General features: G+C 44.1%; 1 protein-coding gene across 5 annotated transcripts in view; it reads right to left on the bottom strand.

Moving 5' to 3' along the window:
• The window catches only part of FARP1 (FERM, ARH/RhoGEF and pleckstrin domain protein 1), a 303,581-nt gene that overhangs the window by 108,174 nt on the left and 181,899 nt on the right, over window positions 1–13,508 (bottom strand). The window lies entirely within an intron of this gene.

The raw sequence follows: 13,508 nt of genomic DNA, 5'->3' as shown, positions 1-13,508 counted from the left end.
CCTTCCTCAGCCTCCCAAAATGCTGGGATTACAGGCATGAGCCGCCGTGCCCTGCCCCCTCCATGTCTTTTTATGACTTGGTAGCTTATTTATTTATTGAGACAGAGTCTTGCTTTTGTCACCCAGGCTGGACTGCAATGGTACGATCTCAGCTCACTACAACCTCAGCCTCCCAGGTTCAAGCGATTCTCCTACCTCAGCCTCCTAAGTAGCTGGGATTACAGGCACCTGCCACCATGCCCGGCTAATTTTTTTGTATTTTTAGTAGAGACGGGGTTTCACCATGTTGGCCAGACTGGTCTCGAACTCCTGACTTCAGGTGATCTACCTGCCTCAGTCTCCCAAAGTTCTAGGATTACAGGTACGAGCTGCCGCACCTAGCCAGTTTATTTTTACTGTGGAATAATATTCCACTGTCTGGATGTAATACAGTTTGTTCACCTACTGAAGGACATTTTGGTTGCTTCCAGTTTTGACAATTATGAACACAGGTGTTATAAATATTTCTGGACAGGTTTTATGTGGACATTAAGTTTTCAACTCATGACCCCAGGTCTTTTTTGTGACAGTCAAAGCCCTGTTCCTGTGCCTCTCTCCTTGTCCACAGATGTGACATGGATGGTTTTCTTCTCTATATTCCTGTAGCACTCTGTGCAGTATCTCATCGAGACTATACCCACATTGAAGGGAAACGCCATATTTTTTCATCCCTGTATCCACAATGCCTAAAGACCAACCAATTTTGTTGAAATGAATGATCAATAAAAGGTATCCATTCCACTGTATTATAGATGGTTTAGTATCTATGTGTCTATGTCCCCAAGTAATATCAGGTCACTTCTTCATTTTTGTATTCTTATTGCCTAGCACAGCACCTGGCAATCAATCACTGTCTGCTGAAATCCATACTATTCATGCATTTTCTATATGCTGGATCTATAGGGAAAGGGAATATTATATGTAAGAACCCACGTTCTATCCTAAAGAGCTTAGAATCACATGCCTCAGTTTATCTTCATTATGTACATTCCCAGTGACTTATAGTAAAATGGATCAATTCCACCATATAGATCAAATCTTGGGAGACAAATGCTTTAATGACATTGCCATTCACAGTTATCAGCCTGACCTCATTATCAGCTCACCTCAGCCTCCCAAAGTGCTGGGATTATAGGTGTGAGCCACTGCACTCAGTCCACAGTTACTTGTTTTATACTTCTCACCTCTTCCCTGAGAACAGAGCATTTTAGGAACCAATTAGTAACCCAGGTGACTGAGTGATAGCAGGAGTCAAAGCCCACCAAGTACACGGATGGGCACGTCCATGAGTCTGTACCAACATGAACAGAGAAGCCAAGAAAGATGCTGCTTGATGTTCAACATTAAGCACTTTTTTTAAACAGATAACACTTTACACCCCCACACTAGCGCTCACTGCAATCCAGAAGATACACATTTTCCACAGATGATCCCAAACTCGCCAGGCTCTAGATCTTAAATGCCTGACATTGGCAGAGTCATGTCACCTGCAGGAATGTCAGGAGTCACATGTGATTGTGTGGAACCCCTATTGTTGCCTGCCAAGCTCTCCTCTTCTGCAGGCGGCTTATCCAGAGGAAACAGTCAGGAGAGCACAGTGGAACACTGGTCACCAATCTTATCTTCCACTGCTTTGCTACAGCAGTGTGCCCTGTTTCCGACGCACAGGGTCAGACTAGCTTTTCCCAGCTCGGTTGATGTAGGGAGCGATGAGCTGCTCCATTCCAGTCCCTAATCTTGGGTCTGAGTCCCCACACCAGCTGCCAAGAGCTGCATGGTTAACTTATGCACAGCAACTTATTCGGGCTCCCACCTCTCACTCCAATAACATCTGCAGACATTAATAAGAACATTATAGGCTAGGTACAGTGGCTCATGCCTGTAATCCCAGCACTTTGGGAGGCCGAGGCGGGTGGATGATTTGCGGTCAGGAGTTCGAGACCAGCCTGGCCAACATGGTGAAACTCCGTCTCTACTAAAAATACAAAAATTAGCCAGGTATGGTGGCGGGTGCCTGTAATCCCAGCTACTCAGGAGGCTGAGGCAGGAGAATTGCTTGAACCCAGAAGGCGGAGGTTGCAGTGAGCTGAGATCACACCACTGCACTCCAGCCTGGAAAAAAAAGAATGTCATAAAAAATGGACCAAAGAATAAGAACTTGTGGAAGAATTCCCATACTGTAAGATTTTCTTTTAAAGGAAAAACACATTCCAGCTTCAGAACCTTCGTTCTCATAACTCTTAACATTTCCTATTTGTGATGAAAATAAACCACCAATCATCTGACCAGCTGGCAAGCACTCACGTTTCCCAAAGAATTCCTGGAACTAAGGGAATTTGACAACTTCATCTAGATTTACAGAGTCAATGAGACTTAATAATTCAATACTAGAAATCTTAAAAAGTTTTAAACAAAAAAACCTAATATATAATGGATGTCTTTATGCACATGGTGTTAAACTGAGCACTTTAGAAGAGGGGAGAGGGAGAGTTAGCCTCTACACTGGGTACTTCATGGCGTCAGCAGCGGTTTCTGTGCATGTTTGGAGTGCTTTTGGTGATAATATGAGGGCGTGTTGAGTCCTAGAACCTGCAGCCTTGCTGCCGCAGCACTGCACACTCCTTAGGGCCTGTCAGAGACAAGTGAAGCAATGATGATTAACTAGCTGCTTGTCACGGGTTTGCAGTACAGACTTAGGATCTAGCTAATAAATGGCAAGTCGATCCTTAAAATTGTTAAAATTTATTATTTTATGCAAATGTTTATAGAAAATGACTTTTCTTTGGCACCAAATTTTTCATAGGGTGATGTCAACTTATCATTTCAATAATATCTTTATAGCTTCTAAAATTCATCTGTAAAATAGATGTCCATAAAGCATTATGCGAATTCCCCTGTGAATGCTGGCTATATCTACGGTTGTAAGGGCACTCCTGTATGTAACATCACTGAAATTTACAAGGGCTTAAATGCACCCACTACATGACAACGGCATGGGTAAATGGCACTACAATGGTGATATGGTTTGGCTCTGTGTCCCCACCCAAATCTCATGTTGAATTGTAATTCCCAATGTTGGGGGAGGGACCTGGTGGCGGGTAGCTGGATCATGGGGGCAGATTTCCCCCTTGCTGTTCTCCTGACAGTGAGGAGTTCTCATGAGATCTGATGGTTTAAAAGTGTGTGGCACCTCCCACTTTGTTCTCTCTCTCTCTCCTGCTCACCATGGTAAAACAGGCTTATTCTCCTTCACCTTCTGCCATGACTGTAAGTTTCCTGAGGCCTCCCAGCCACACTTCCTGAACAGCCTGTAGAACTGTGAGTCAAGTAAACCTCTTTTCTACATAAATTACCCAATCTCAGGTGGTTCTTTATAGCACTGTGAGAATGGACGAATACAAATGTGCTACATGAACTGTGCATTAACACCCCAATGTGTAGCGGGCAGCTGAGCCTAAAGCGCTTCCAGGCATAAAGATACCCTGATGGTCAAGGACTTCCTCTCCCTTTCTTTTAGGACTTGGTCCTGAACTATCTAAGGGTGTCAACGCACACCAGGTTAAAGCCTGCTTCTGAGGAAGCTTCTCGGAGAAGAGAGGCAGAGAAACAGCTTGTATTTCACTAAGAAAATGATTCTTCCTTTTGTTCCTATAATACTTTTACTTCATCAGCCTGCAGCATAATTTCTCTGTACTTCCAAGTGAGATTTTGAACTTCACTCTGAAGCGCATTCTGTTCCACGTCACATCCCAGAATGCAAAATGATGCAGCCACTATGGTAAAACAGTATGGCAGTTTCTCAAAATAATGAAAATAGTCTTATCCTAGGATACAGCAATCCCACTTCTGAGTATACAACGAAAATAACTGAAAGCAGGGTTTTGTAAATCCACGTTCACAGAAGAATTATTCACAATAGCCAAAAGCTAGAAGCAATCCAGGTGTCCACTGCTGAATGAGTGGATCAACAGTATGAGGAGGACAATTACACACAGTGGAGGACGATGCAGCCTTCGGGAAAAAAGAAAACAAGATTCAGGAACACGCTACACCATGAATGAAACTTACGGACACTATTCTAAGTGAAATGAGCCAGTAATCAAAGGACAAATATTGGATGATTCCACTTCAATGAGGTACCTACAGCAGGCAAATTCAGAGACAGAAAGTAGGATGGGGGGGTTGCCAGGGGCTTTGGGGAGGGGGAACGGGGAGTCAGTGATTACCGGGATCAGAGCTTCAGTTTTGCAAGGTAGGAAGAGTTCTGGAGATGGCTGGTGGTGATAATTGCACAACAGTGTGAATGGACTTAATGTACTTAGTGCCCCTGAACTACACATGTAAAAACAGTATATTTTGTTACAGGTGTTTCACCACAATTTTAAAAATGCAGAAGGGAGAAAAAGTAGTTGAGGAATGGGGCTCACATCTATAAACAAATGAAAACAGTTATTCACAATGCAATCTGTTAATATTACTTTTAAAAATAAGAAAATAAAGAATCTATTTTCTTTACATGAGATCTTAGAAAAATACTATGGGGTAGGATCTCATCACATGAGGAAAATGGGTGAATATCCACGTGTATGCACTAAATATTTGCTAATATTTCTTTACACAAATAGCTCTTTTTATATGTTTGGCAAAAAAGGAAGAAACTGAACATCTTTGGAAATAATGGCAAATTATGCATTTGGGGCAGGCTTTGTACTGAAAGCCAACGATGAGATTCAAGAGCCACAAATCCACTAGCCTTTTATTAACTAAAAAACCAAACCTGTAAACAAGTCAGTAAAGCTTGAATGGGGAAAAGGTAGAAACAGCACAGATTAAACTGACAGAACTCAAGAAAAAAGGCCCTGTAGAAAATTCATCAGTAAAAGTATTTTTTTTAAAGGTTAACTTACTTCAACACACACACACACACACACACACACACACACACGGCGACACAGACTATTATATACAAGGAAGGAAAACCCACTTATCTAGGCATCATTTGAAAACCTATATATGTGAGTAATGGTTTAATATGAAAGGGATCTGATGACAAATCAATGTTTTGTTGTTTTTGAAAAAAATTATTTCTGTTATTCAAGCTTTTTTTGGAGACAGCGTATTGCGTCACCTTGGCTGGAGTGCAGTGGCACCATTGTAGCTCACTGCAACCTCAATCTCTGTGCTCAAACAATCTTCCCACCTCAGCCTCCCAAGAAGCTGGGACTACAGGAGTGCACCACCGCGTCTGGCTAATTTTTTATTTTTAGTAGAGACGAGGTTTGCTATGTTGCCCAGGCTGGTCTCAAACTCCTGAGCTCAGGCGATCATCCTGCCTCGGCCTCCCAAAGTGCTAGGATTATAGGTGTCAGCCACTGTACCTGGCCCAAATGACTGTTTATGATGTCCTCAAGGGTTTGTGCTGGGGGTAGGGGCAGACCTCTAAGGCTCCCATCAGCTCTAAGAAACCACCCCGTTCACTACCAGTCTCGATCATAATATTCCTGAAGTGTTCTCCTTATAAGAGGCCAAATATTCATTCTAATGTTCTATTTTGGATAACAAACCAGCAATTCGTGAACTACATAATCAAATTTTTGTCCCTTGTTTTTAAAATGATGCTCCAAAAGGCAGCTGAATTTTAATCTAGTGCACAAACCAGTTGGCTGGCTCCACACTCTGTGTCCCTGTTGCCTTCTCCGTCCTCAATTGGCTTTTCACTGGAGCCTCTAACATTAAATTTAGGAGGAGGTTTACATTCGTGGGGAAAGCCTGGCAAGTACGCACTGAATACTAAACAGCACGCATGTTCACACAGCGCTTCAAGCTATTACAAATTGTGACTCAAAGTTGCTCCAGTTTATTGTGACTTTAAAACATTTCTAGGCCGGGCACGGTGGCTCACACATGTAATCCCAGCACTTTGGGAGGCCAAGGCAGGTAAATTACCTGAGGTCAGGAGTTCGAGACCAGTCTGGCCAACATGGCGAAACCCCATCTCTACTAAAAATACAAAAGAATTATCTGGGCAGGATGGCGCGCGCTGCTTGTACAGTCCCAGCTACTTGGGAGGCTAAAGCAGGAGAATTGCTTGAACCTGGGAGGCAGAGGTTGCAGTGAGCCAAGATTACGCAACTGCACTCCAGCCTGGGCGACAGAGCAAGACTCCCCGTCTCAAAACAAACAAACAAACAAACAAAAAACAAAAACAACAACAACGTTTCTACGTCTTCAGGTTATTTCTATAACAAAGTTTTAAACAGGAGTATTTTTTGTTTTCTTTTCTAAAAGAATAAAGACACCATTCCTTCTGTAGGCTGGGAGTATATTCTCCCTCTCCCTCTCCCTACCACATTAAATCGTCTAAATCAATTAATTCCCCACCTGAGAAAGCTAAAGTACTGCCTTGTGGAAATTATCTCACAGACAGAACTCGATCATGTTTGACCAGGTTTACAAGGTTTGCATCTCCTGGTGTTACAGAGAGCCATTTCGGGAAGTGTTTTATTTTTGCTGTTTTGGGATTAGCGTAACTATGACAACCAAGGCATGCTCTCACTCAGCAGAAGGGAATGGCTGCTCTCGAAGGCCTTGTGCCCTTCTCCCTATGACTGATACCTATCAGAATATTGTTCAAAATCCCATAATCCATCAACCCTCTACCCAATCACAACGTCACAGATTTTCCTATAGCCTTTTGGTAGATTTTGACCAGGTGGGCAGACGTATTAATAACTATGACGGCTTGAGGGGGCTGGGGTATATTTATCGAGCAAGTTGCAGTGTGCAGTCACTATGTTAAGCAGAGAGAAAGGAAAGCAAGAAGATGAGCATCTCTCTTTGGGTCAGTGATACGGTTTGGCTGTGTCCCCACCCAAATCTCATCTTGAATAGTAGCTCCTACAGTTCCCATGTGCTGTGGGAGGAACCCTGTGGGAGGTGACTGAATCATGGGAGCAGGTCTTTCCCATGCTGTTCTCGTGATAGTAAGTCTCACCAGGTCTGATGGTTTTATAAGGAGAAGTTTTTCTGCACAAGCTCTCTCTTTGCCTGCTGCCATCCATGTAAGACATGACTTACTCCTCCTTGCCTTCTGCCATGATTGTAAGGCCTCCCCAGTCATGTGGAACTGTGGGTCCATTAAGCCCCTTTCCTGTATAAATTACCCAGTCTCAAGTATGTCTTTATTCGCAGAGTGAAAATGGACTAATTCCATCGATGATGTACAAAAATAACCAGCTAAATTGGAGTACATGGTAAGTGGCACATTAGAGGAACTAGCAAAAAGCCATAGAAAGTCAGAGAATAGAGCAACTGGCTATTCTCCCTGATGGTGGTGTTCTTTGAGAGTGGAGTACCTAATGTGTTTTAGAAGTAGCCCATTTGAATGGGTCTTGAAGGATGAATAGGAGTTTGCTAGGTAAACACAGATGGAAACATGACGACTTAGTCTGCCCAGGTGGACATAACCAAACACTATGCACTGGGTGGCTTAAACAACAGAAATTGATGTTTTCACAGTTCTGGAGGGTGTGAAGTCTACACTCAAGGTATGAGCTGATGTGGTTCTCTGAGGGCTCCCTGCCTGGCTTGCAGATGGCTACCTTCTCATTGTGTCCTCACATGGCTGAGTGAGAGCAAGTGAGAGCTCTCTGGTATCTCTTCTCCTAAGGTCACTAGTTCTATCAGATCAGAGCTCCATCCTCATGACCTTATTTTACCTTAATTCCTGTACTTCCTTACTCCACATACGGTCACATGGTAGGTAGCACATCAAGAAATTAATTAGGGTGGGGAGTACAATTTAGTCCACAGCACACGAGTCATGAAAGGGCTAGAGATGCTATTTTATGCTATTATTATCTCCCTTTTAAGACTAATGTGAGAATTCAATGAAACCATGACCACAAAGTACCTAGCAAAAGGCCTGGCACATGACACACATTCTTTATTATTGCTGCCACCGTGATGGTGAAGGGAAATGGAAATTTACAGACTGAATGACAGAGGATGAGTTGACACTGGAAGGAGGTCCCACTTCCCAACCCCAAAGGTGTGTGCCTGCAAAATCCCAAGTGGAGCCCATTAGCACAGCAGCGTGCCACGGGGCTAGGTCCCTGGGGCAGAGTCCCCAGAGGGTCGCTGCCTGCAGTCACCTTGGAATTCAGCTGGAGGTGACACAGAGCTACGCTCTTCCAATCAAATGTGCTCGTGGGTCTCCTTCAGACACTGATAAGCTGCAGATGCTGATTCCAGAGGCCCCAGGATCTGTATTTCTAATAAACTTCCAAAGAGTGCTACTGCTGGGGCAAGGACCAGGTTTGAGTAGCCAAGTGCCAGACACATGGATGAGATACTATCAATGACACGGGGTCCTCTGAGGCCAGGCTGGCTGCCTCTGGGGTTTCTCACTCTGATTTCCATCCGAGGTTAATATCAAGCCAGAGACGCATCCACAGTAAAAGATACCAAACCTGGGCTAGGTGCGATGGCTCACACCTATAACCCCAGCACTTTGAGGATCACTTATGAGACCAGCCTGGGCAATATAGTGAGACCCCCATCTCTATAACTTTTTTTTAAAAATTAGCAAGTAGAGATCAGAGGCAGGCAGCTGCTAGCCAAGGGGCACCAGGGACCACCGGCCACCCTAAAAGCCAAAAGAAGCCGGGAAGGAGTCTACTCAGAGTCTCCGAGGAGGCACAGCCCTCATGACCCCTTCATCTCTGACTTCTTGCCTCCAAAACAGTGAGAGAATACATTTCTGCTGTTGTTGGCCACTTGGTTTGTAGTATTTTGTTGTGGCAGCCCTAGAAAGTAAAAGCTGCCTTAGGGACGGCCTCATCACCTGTTCCTTTGCCACGGCATGCAGGAACAATGCAGTTGGGTTGAGCAGTTTTCTTTCTGAATAAACAGGTTACAGTGAAGTAATAACCCTGTTAGTAAATTTAGAACCATACAAAAATTGTGGCCTTCAAAATTTCTCTATCTTGATCTTCAAATATACTCAGCAAATAGGAGACTCATTATGGGAGATGATCTATTTTTCTCACTGCTAAAAGGCATTCTTCTTTCGATTGCTGTTGCTCTAGGTGTGAACAGTACTCCACAATAGAAATATTTTCAATTGAAATATTTTCAATTCTCTTTACAAAATATTTTCTTTTGAGAGCTTCCCCTACAGCTTGGTGAGGTGGGAGGGGTCAGATGCCAGGCCCAGAATCACACAAAGTCCCAGCTGCCCACCAAGGACAGCCTCTACCTCAGCCCAGCCCTTCCCTAGCTCCCAGGCTCGTGTGAAAATCTGTCAATGAGAGCAGTTTGAGAAATTCTACAGGAACTCGCCTATCTGTCTGGAAATGCATATTTTTCCTAGAAAGATTAGCACAAGGCCACTGCCAGACAGGGCTTAATACAAACCAGGAGACAAATGTCGGTTGTGGCTAAATGTGGCAGGCTGAACACAGAAGCTTATCTCCACTGCATCCGGAAAGCCCACTGCAACAACAGTGAAAGAATTAAAAAGGAAAGGGCACGGTGGCTCACGTCTATAATCCCAGCATTTTCGGAGGCCAAGGTGGGAGGATCACTTGAGGTCAGGAGATTGAGACTAGCCTGTGACACACAGTGAGACCTCATCGCTACAAAAATAAAATTAGTTGGGCATAATGGTCTCAGCTACTCAGGGGCTGAGGTGGGAGGATGGCCTGAGCCTGAGAGTTGGAGGCTGCAGTGCTATTATCATGCCACTTCACTCCAGCCTGGACAAAGTAAGGCCCTGTCTCAAAAAATTAATAATAATAATTAAAAGGGGGAAAGGAATAAATTCATGGAAAACAGAGCAAAAGAAAGAGGAGACAGGAGGGGACAGAGTTCCCCCAAATTGTGAAAGGTGACCAAGAAGAAAGGAGAAATCTAGTTACAGACGAGAGGAGGAAGAGTCAGCAACAGGAGGCGGTCACATTACGCAGAGTGTCCCAAAAGGTCAGACATGGGAGATGCCAGGTACTTGCAATAATGCACGAAGAGGGGAAAACTTTTAGAAATACTATAATTTGTACCCAGATATAGCTAAGAGTTTATAAGTTAAAACACAGAAAGTTATAAACAGGAACATTTGAATAACAAGAAAGAGCTCTTAGAAATAAAAAAAAATAAAAGAAATAAAAATGTCACTCAAAGACTTTAAAGTTGAGAACTCCCCTAGAAGCTAGACTTGAAGGCAAAGAGATGAGAAAGAAGAAAGGATATAAGACATTTAGAGCCACAAGTCAAGAGCTTCAACATCTGAGTAACATGACTTCCAGACAGAGAGACCCCAAAGGAAAGGAAATTAGGCAAGAATAAGATGAGAAAAATTTCCAGAACCTTTCAGATTGAAAAGGGCCAGAGAGTACCTCACAGAATGAATGAGTAAAGTTCATCTCAAGGCAAATTACTGGGAAATCTGAAAGTCAAGGAACGAAAGGAAAATTGTGAAAGTTATGAGAGAGAAAATCAGAATGGCTCAGGGCTTAATGAAACAGGAGAATTCCCTGGACCCCTTCAGGGGACCTGTCACAGGGGTGTGGCTTGCTTACTCAGCCACCAGGCTCAAATTTCTTGCGAGTTGGTGCTTGGGCCAAGGCAAGCAGCTTTTGGGCTCCGGTCCCATGGTAGTCTCTAGTGGTGTCAATGCTCTTTTAGCAGTTGCCATGTGAGGATGTCCAAGTGTTTTGTTTTTTTCTTTTTTTTTTTTTTTTTTTTGAGATGGAGTCTTATCCTGTCGCCCAGGCTGGAGTGCAGTGGCACGATCTTGGCTCACTGCAAGCTCTGCCTCCCGGGTTCACGCCACTCTCCTGCCTCAGCCTCCTGAGTAGCTGGGACTACAGGTGCCCGCCACCACGCCCAGCTAAGTTTTTTTATTTTTAGGAGAGACGGGGTTTCACCATGTTAGCCAGGATGGTCTCGATCTCCTGACCTTGTGATCCTCCCGCCTCGGCCTCCCAAAGTGCTGGGATTACAGGCGTGAGCCACCGTGCCTGGCCAAGGATGTCCAAGTGTTAACCAGCTCAGTGGAGAGTCAGGGTGACAGCCTTTTACACCCTGCCCTCTTGGTACCCAAGTTCTTGTCCAGCATCCTGGAAGAATCAGGTCACAGGGACTTGAAGGGTAGTGAATGTGGAGGTTTTATTAAGTGGTGGAAGTGGCTCTCAGTGGAAGGGGAGCTGAAAAGGGGATGGTGCGGGTAGAAGGTGATCCTTCCCTGAAGCCAGGCCATCTCCAGCAGGATTGCTCTCCAAAGTCGTGATGTCTGAAGTTAAGTTGCATCTATCTGTAGTCTCCGACACTCAGTTGCTTCTTCTCCTCTCAATGTTCAGCTGCTTGTCGCTCTGCCAGCTGAGGTTTGGGGTTTACGTGGGCACAGGATGGGGGGTAGGGTGGGCCAAAAAGCAACACTTGGGCACAAAAACAGGAATGCCTGTTCTATTAGGGCTGTGGGTCCAGGCTTGAGGGTAGAGCCTTTGCCAGGGACCCTGCCCTCCTGCCTCTTGTCCGTATTAAAAGTATGTTAGAAGCCAGAACAGCGTTCCTACCTTTTTCACTTTCCAGACATCAGCAGTAACATTTGTGTAAGTCTGGACACTTGAGACCATATGCAATGCTCTGGGGCTTTACCCTGTGAGTAGAAGGGATCGGTGCACCTGCATACCTGCACCTCAGCTCTGCTGTATCTACTGGGACTTTCCAGGCTGGAGGACAATGGAATGCCCAAGGTCACATCCACTAGAGGCAAGCTACTTCTTGTGCCTCAGTTTCCTCTTACATAAAATGGACGTAAAGATTGAACCACTTCATTGGGTCACTGTAAGGATTCAGCAACTTAGTATATACCATGCCCTTAGAACGGCATCCAGACTAGGTGAGCTCTAATGGGTATTTGTGATGATGATGATGATGTGGAGGAGGAAAAATTAAGTGACTCAAAAGCTGAACAGCAGACCGGATGGCCCCCTCTTCAGGAAACTGCGATCACCACTGACAGGAACTAAAACTTTAAATCCAAACCCTGGGGAGCTGGAACAGGCTTTCATTCTGGGGCAAAGTAGCTAAATGTTTAGGCCTGCCCATCGGTTCTGCCCACAAACGCTGCGATTCTTCCTGCTTGCTGTGGCTCTAGGGGCGGTCACACTGCCCCTGAGGACACACTGTCTCCTTGTTCCCCTCGGCACTAAGTCCCAGCGTTCAGAACCCTTGTTAAACACACTTCAGATTAGGTTTCAGAGTCCCCGACTCCCGGCCGTGAAGAGAATGGGCGCTTTCAGCTCCCTCACTGCAACGGAGCAGTGACACACCCACCGCATCATTAGTACACGACACACCCACCGCATCATTAGTACACGACACACCCACCGCATCATTAGTACACAACTCCCTCCTTCTTTCATTCCAAAACTCTGCAAAGACAGACAGAGAGACAGAGTGTGTGTGTGTGTGTGTGTGTGTGTGTGTGTGTGTGTGTACGTGTGGGAGATTTCTACTGCTTTCTTACAAACCTGGTATGAAGCAAGCAAAAGAAACAAAAACATTTAGGGGAGAATCCAGCTCTTCATAGTGCTAGGTTTGTCATCTCCTGATCTTGACCAATTCATTGTCTTTTCATCCCTTTTAGAAATAGATGAATAAAAAATTCTAAAATTTATCTAAATTAAAAAATCATGCTTCACACTTTGATACTTTCATATGTATTAGGCAGAGAATAAAATATCACACAAAAACTGAACAAGGCAAGTATAAACCAGATAATGACTGCTTGTAGAAAGGAGGACACCACTTCCAGCAAGAGCAAAAGACGTGTCTTTTTCCTCGTGTCTAGTAAGATTGGCGCTTTCTCCTTGGGCTCGGTGGTCTAATGAAGTCACAAAAGTGCATTCACCCACTGAACCTGAATCTTTAGAAAACACCTGATATCATATACTAATACCTGGCTTCCAAAACTATTATTGCAAAGGAAGGCGGAAAGTAGAAATTGTGTTGAACTTAGTCCCATGACTCAGCAGAAAGGTGAAGACTTTGTAAAACAAAACCACCAAATGACACCTGTTTCCCACTGTCATCTTCCATCATATGCACGCAAAGTTCTTCAACCTTGTCTCTGAAACACAGCTTTTCCCCAAGAGCCAATCTTACGTGAAAGAAAAATTAATCTGTTTACAGACACTTTCTACAGAAAATATTTTTTAACCTTTTTTTTTTCAAATAGTTGGGAGAATGGGAAGATTTTCTTACCCCTTAGAAGGGGACTTTAATGTTTTATGCAAAAGGCTTTTAAGTTAAAAATCCACGAATCAAACTCAAGTATGAAAACGCAGCTTTCCGGATCCTTTAAGAATTCTTAGCTCTTTAGTTTCCAGAAAACTTCCCAAACATTTTTACTTGTCATTCTTTTTTAAAAATGTACTTTTCAGATTTAATATTCTGTTAACCATGGG

Source organism: Macaca mulatta, chromosome 17 (assembly GCF_049350105.2).
Source record: "Macaca mulatta isolate MMU2019108-1 chromosome 17, T2T-MMU8v2.0, whole genome shotgun sequence".
Classification (NCBI taxonomy): Eukaryota; Metazoa; Chordata; class Mammalia; order Primates; family Cercopithecidae; genus Macaca; species Macaca mulatta.
This window is presented reverse-complemented; position numbering and strand designations above follow the sequence as displayed.